The 6,614-nt window shown below is 44.3% G+C and overlaps 1 protein-coding gene and 1 long non-coding RNA gene across 4 annotated transcripts in view; one reads left to right on the forward strand and one right to left on the reverse strand.

The window, feature by feature from the left end:
* The window catches only part of LOC108754863 (semaphorin-2A), a 361,619-nt gene that overhangs the window by 292,746 nt on the left and 62,259 nt on the right, over positions 1 to 6,614 (forward strand). The window lies entirely within an intron of this gene.
* LOC108754866 overlaps positions 5,021 to 6,614 on the reverse strand; it is an 8,973-nt gene continuing 7,379 nt past the window's right edge. Inside the window, exons 2-3 of the long non-coding RNA XR_001939737.1 lie at positions 5,676 to 6,191; positions 5,021 to 5,120 (exon numbers count right to left, since the gene is read on the reverse strand). This is a non-coding gene — a long non-coding RNA (uncharacterized LOC108754866). The remainder of the gene's footprint in view (positions 5,121 to 5,675; positions 6,192 to 6,614) is intronic.

Raw genomic sequence — 6,614 nt, forward strand, 5'->3', positions numbered from 1 at the left:
GATGTTATGAAGCGAGTTGCGGTAAAGAGATTAATCATGGCTCATTTATATCGACAATGAAACATGTCATTATCATAGAATATTAAGACGTCACTGAAAATATCGCCGTATATTGTCGATGTAATAAATGTAGGACGTGGTATGACTTTTTGTAGTCAAAATGTGTGCAAAAAGAGAATCCGTCGACAACTACAGATAGCAGGTGTATTAGTTCAAGTCGTACGTACGAGTCCCCAAGAGAAATCATAAGGCCTTACCCTCGCCCTTCGTAATGTCGCGGTGCTTTGCGAGCGGCGAGGGCGAGTGCCTCTAATAAATCCTAATATCAAACCCGTCTTCCAACCCCTATTACTCATATCCTTCGCTTAGGCGCGTGGTGTACACTCCTGTGCACGAGCCGCCTTTGTTTTTGAAATCCTAACTGGGGTTACGTTTCATTAAACGTAGCCCTCCCCTCCCCCCCCGTACCTCCTTGCCGTGTGGTAGCTCTTAGTAACATTTAGGTAATTATTTTACGACCGTAGGATATCGAACCGTTTAGATCGCCACGTCATCGTTGATAGTCATTTGATGATAGTACTAGGGGAAGTTTATCAGAATTATTTTTTTCAAACAAAATTAATCGCACATCTCATTTTCTGTTTACCGCGTGATCAACTTTCATTAACAAAACTTAATCGGTTATTAATAGTCTCGATAATTTCGCTAACTCAATGTATATCTATATATATCTTCCATATATATGTATATTTTCAAATATAGATAACACATCCTGAAAATAACTGCATCCGGATTATCGACATTACATTGGGCTGCGTCATATATTTGGAATAAATTATTCCTGTGTATTGTTGGGTAACATACCGCGGTTCCTGTAATTTCGTATCGATAACGAGCCAATTAACGTATTGTCACCGCTTAATATAACGCGCGGTGCAATCTGCAAATCGCACTATCAGTTAAAGGATTGCACGTACACTTTACTCATGAATGTGGTGATGGTCATTTTAATACTGTCATTATTCAAATGTGTTAGATTTACATTTTTTTTTTCCTTCTCGTAATACAATACATAAACAGATAAGGACGTTTATTGTTGTTCTAAGGCAAGCCTTTTAAGAATATCGAAATAAGAGAGAAACATAAGAACAGAAATATGCAATTAATAAAAGGATTACATAAGAAAAATTAATCAAACTGATAATAGATGGAGAAGAAACGTAACGATAAATTCCTAATGAATTTTCTAATTAACCTATGTGTTACATCTTTGTTACGATTGACGATCAGTTATCCCGTGATGTATATCACGCAAATCAGTTCCTCGCCAATTGTTCCTCCCTTATTCCCTTTTTCCTCTCAGTCATATCACATGGTAAACGAGATAATTGCACGAAAAGGGAGGCACTCTTCGTCTCTTACTGCGCTGCCGATTTCCGATCGCGGCGGCGGCCGTACCTTCCGTATCCTGCGTCTAACGACCGTGATTCGCGAGCCTCCTGGCTGGCGTGATTGGCGACAATTACGCGGCACCGTTTCTTATACGCGACTGTCTTCCCTCCATCCAATTATTCGTTCCTCATCGAAGTGAACTTTAAATCGCGACCGGTTTCGGCAGACACACAGGTTGCCGCTGCGCCCGCTTTCATCGGGCGTCCCTCGTTTTCTTACAAGTCGGACTATTATTTACGACTATGGCTTGGTTACCGGCTATGGTTCGTGGTTTATCATCTATATCGGCCGGCAGCCTCGTTTCGCACGCCATTCGTTAAACCAGACGGGAACAGGTAGCGCACGGCCATTATTGGCTTCGCCTGTGCTGGTTCGACTTAACGCGTTGTGCATCGGGACGGCGATAAAACCACTCTAGATCGTGGCGACGTGTTCGGATTGTAATCGAACATTTGTTACGAAACGCTGAAAATATATTGGCTAGACGACAAATGCGATTTTTTCGCTCGAGCACGCCTACGATATACCTTGGATTAAATCGCGGAAGAAAAGAACTCGCTCGCTTCGCACGGTAACGTGGCGAGGCTATAACTACTACTCCGTAAAATACTTTAATTAGGAATCTACTGTTTACAGGTGTAAAGAATCCAATGTTCCATACTGCTCTCTTGTACAATCGATGCGGCATATCCGTGTCTCCGAATTATATATATTTGCAACGCAAACAGGCGATATCGAGTGGCGCCGTTACCGGGCCACGATCTCTCTCCGCCTCCCTTCGCCTTTCACGTTTCTCGTTTATCCACCGAGTCTCCGGGCCACGACGACAATTTACATATAGTCACCGGCGGCGCCGTTTTATATTCCCCTTTCACTTCGCTGGGCCAAATTGCGGACGAGCAAAATTTCACGGACGAATATCCGCACGCGATACACTCTCGCGCGGAACGAGGAAGGCCGACGTTCTCGCACGTGCATTCGGGTCGTGACCACCCCTCGAAATCGCTCCGCGAAACGCAATGGTTATCCTCGAAAAATTTACACGTACGCGACCGGCCAATTTTAGTGTCCGGTCCAGGTATCGGGTCCCCCGACTTGCGTAATTCGTCCTGCCGGGAGGTGGACCTCGGTCGTGGGAGGCTATTTGCATACGAGGCTGGAGAGGAGGTGGCAGTGGAAGGCGGCGGCAAGCTTTAATGCCCATGCATCATGCATATTCAAAGCTCCGGCATGGTACAGCTGTACGCGGAAGCTAAATCCCAACGCGCGTCTCCGGATGGCTCTCTCTCTCTCTCTCTCTCTCATCCTCCCCTTTCTCTCACTGTCCTCCTTCTGTTTCCCCCCCGATCGAGCGTGTTCTCTCGTTTTCTTCTCCCGATGTATCCTCCACCCTTCGTCCCTTAGGCTTCTCTTATTGAAAATCAAAATTCAGGCGAATTAGTCGGATAAGATCCGAGGGAACTCCCAACTCGTTTCTCGGTACGGGCACTCGCGCGCGCACGCTCGGAAATATAATTACGAGAACGCTTCGCGTTTTATGTGTTTCAAGTCACGTGTTTATGTTAGGTACGATTAAACTTCGCTGGTTAAACGTTGATTTCAACTTTTAACCAACACACGTTCCTAAGAAACTGGGTCTTCACGATCGTCTTCGAGATCGATCGATAACGCAACGCGTTCCCCGGGGAAAAGGATTACCGTGGCGCAGTGTGCTATGTAACGCTGACTTCCGGCAATGACAAATTGTGTGGATTTAACTGTTGGTATTTATCTCGAGAATTAGCACGTTTGCGAAAATGTTTTCCCGTCGTTTTTGCAGATAAATGTTGTGACATACGCGGCGAGAGCGGCAATATCAATTTTTACCTACGTGCGCTTCCAGCGAAATATGACTGTAATCCTTAACGTATTATCTTTAAAAGAAAGGCAACAACGTACACGAGAGTTCTTTTTTTCTCGCCGCTTAATTCTTGGAAATTAATGTAAATAGATATTCATTATGCTCTCTAAATGCAGAGCGGATCCAGAGAGACGGGGGGATGTTGTCGGTTTCCCCGCGGAAGGCAGAACGAACGACAAATCCCATGATCGAACTTCCGAACTGTTCGTGCATGAAAACAGGTCTGTCCGAGCCAGTGTTCGTTCTCACGGACGCGCACACAAGTACCTATATCACCACGAAGAATAAAACGGGACATTGTACGGCGCAAGAGCCCAAACTCATCCTCCCCTCTCTCACCAATCCGCCGTTCGTGAGAGCCAAACGTAGCAGAGGTCTCCGCGAAACAGGCGGCCCGTGAACGAACTGCAAGGGTGTAAATCTGAAAGTTGGCTAACTGTCTGTCCTCCCGGGCCGGAGAGAGCACAGCTTTTGCTCCCTCGCCTCCTCGTGTTCTATTCAGTGCCGTTCGCTCCCGGAGGCATCGCAACGATGTTCTCCGATGTTGTTGCGGGGAGCGAGAGGGAACAACGAAGGAAGTACGGAGAAGGATCGGTGGGAGAAATCGAGGAGAGGAAGACGACGACGGGACAGGGAAATTGGAAATTTTTATTGCCGCTTCGTTTCCATTTTACGGTCGAATCACGCGACCGTGGCTGGTTTCATTCAACGCGTCTTAACACGATTCGCCACCGAGACGTCATTACGGGTTAATACTTTAAACGACGCTGTGGGCGGTAGAAAGTAACAATTGTGCGAATCGAACGGGTGCGTTTTAACGATTATAGAGAAGACGATTGAAGAGGAGAAAATAAATATATCGAGTTTACACTTCGATACGTAATGGAATTAAAGATATTTTAGTGTTCCGTTGATATCTCGGAGATGTAAAATAAACGACGATAAACTAGATGAGTAGTTATTATTCTACGGAACATTCCGTTTATTTGATTAAGTTTTTGTTCGCGCGAACATAAATAACGATAAATTTTTACTTGTCATATAATGGAAATCAATAATCGCGATCGCGATAGGGGAATCCAATTATGTCTAGCAGATAAATGTCTAGCGGTAAAAGTGTCGCGTCGCCGTCGTTCAATGATAGCATGCCGGATCAAAACACGTTTCATCGTCTCGTGTCGATGTTTACCATCGCCCTTTAATTTAACGACAGAAGTCTAATGTACTTATCACCCTCGCTGAATAAGCGCGAACGCTCCTCGACGTCAAAGAAACGTAAGCGGCTTATTTATTTCGACGTTTGATAAATACCGGCAATTAAGCTTAGAGTACATCGGAGACGCGCGGGGGGGGGGATGAGGGCCGAAGGGAAGGTGAACCAGAGGATGAGCAAGAAAGCAAAGAAACGCCGGAGATCGTCCATGCTCGCGTAAAGCATTCGCGGGACACTCGAGAGCAAGAAGGAGCCATTCGGAGCGACGGAGGAGGAAAAAGGATGGAGAAGAGAGGACGAAAGAGAGAAGAGCGCGAGAGAAGCGAACGGCCCTCTTATCTGCGAGTTCCAATATACCGGAGAGCAACCCCCCCAGTTTCCCGTTCGCGCGAGGGCCTCGGCATTTCTGCCGTCTTAATGCAATAAATGATCTCATTCCCGTGATAACTGTCTTGATATATCGCGCTCGCGGAGGGTCCGATTTCTCCGGTTGTGTGCTGGTGGATTCTTGGTGGAAAACGGAAGAGTGGTACCTCCCCCCTTCGACGAAGTGCACTGGAAAAAATACTAAATTTTAATAGATTTTTATCACGTTGTGCTTCTTGTTCTTTGTATGCAATTTCACGTTAATTAATTTTTGTCCGAATAGTTTTAAGTAAATATTTACATATATTTGATACCAAAACGATTAATTTGATTTTTTCATTGAATAAATAAATATTTATTTGTTGTAAAGTAAATGTTGGTATTATTCAAAAAAATGTTTACTAAAATTTAGTAAATTCTTTTTAGTGTGGCGGAGGAAGGAAAGTTTCTTTTCGTCTTATGAGTTGCAGCGAGTGATCAGCTCAACTTGACTTGATAAGATTATAATATCTATCTTTGTTATGTCGTCACAGTTGATGCTTCGTGATATGGCAAAGTTGTCGATATTTTTGGCTCGGATCAGATCATTACATAAACTTTCGTCGCGTATCACGTTTGTATCCCTCTCTCTCTACCCTCGATCTCGTCGACGTACTAACGAGTTCTTTTACGCGAAAAGTATCGTATAACTGCTCTTTGCACCCTCTTCAAAGTATTTCACGCGACGACAGACCATATACATACCGTTGAATCTTTCTCTTCTCTACCTAACCGACCTTTGTCTCTCATTGGACTTTTCACTCGTTTTCGGCGAGGGAAACAAGCTTGCTCCGCGCCCGAAGTTCGCGTCGAAATCAGCGGACTGGTCGAGTCGAGTCGTACAAGGCCGTATATCAGATGAAGAACGTGGGTAGGTGGGTAGATACGCTGTTCTGGGACGAGGTTTAACGGCTCCCTCTAGGGCTGCCAGTTACCACGGTCCGATGCCTACCCTCTCGACCTGTCCGTTCCGGAATAAAGATGGCCGAGGGGGTTGCCGGAGGAACATCCGTGGAGTTATCCTCGTGGGGCTCCGAAAGGGTATATATACACTGGTAACGTACGCGCACGGAGACAGGCGGATCAGGCACCCACCCTCCATCGCCGGACTCGATGAGATGTAAATCGCGCGGTGGAAGAAAATAATTTGATACGATCTGTGAAATATATAGACGAAGCGTGTTCGTAATCTGGTCCTTTTACGGGCGCGCTTTGCTCGCTCTGGAAATCACGAATAGCATAAAATTTCATTGCCGCGCGACTTTTTTCAAATCATTCATCATCATTTATATGTGAAAGAATAATTTTGTGGTTGACTCGTTATAACTATACTGAAAAAAAAAAAAGTGAAATATTCACAAGCAAATGTTACACGTGACGTTTTCTCCGATATTTATTGAATATAAAAAAAATCTTGACTGCGACGATGACGAAATATACCTGTATATTTCCATAAAATACATCTCATTAATTGCAAAAATAATAAAATATAACTAAATGATTTATTTGCTAGGAATATAAAATTTTGTTTTGTCGTATTTAAATAAAGATTTATTTCTAAACATTATATCCTAAAAATAATATTTTTTTTCTCAGTGTAGTGAGATAAATCTGATGCGACGGCAAAGAATGATTTCAATTTGG

This window comes from Trachymyrmex septentrionalis, unplaced genomic scaffold (assembly GCF_001594115.1).
Source record: "Trachymyrmex septentrionalis isolate Tsep2-gDNA-1 unplaced genomic scaffold, Tsep1.0 scaffold81, whole genome shotgun sequence".
Lineage (NCBI taxonomy): Eukaryota > Metazoa > Arthropoda > Insecta > Hymenoptera > Formicidae > Trachymyrmex > Trachymyrmex septentrionalis.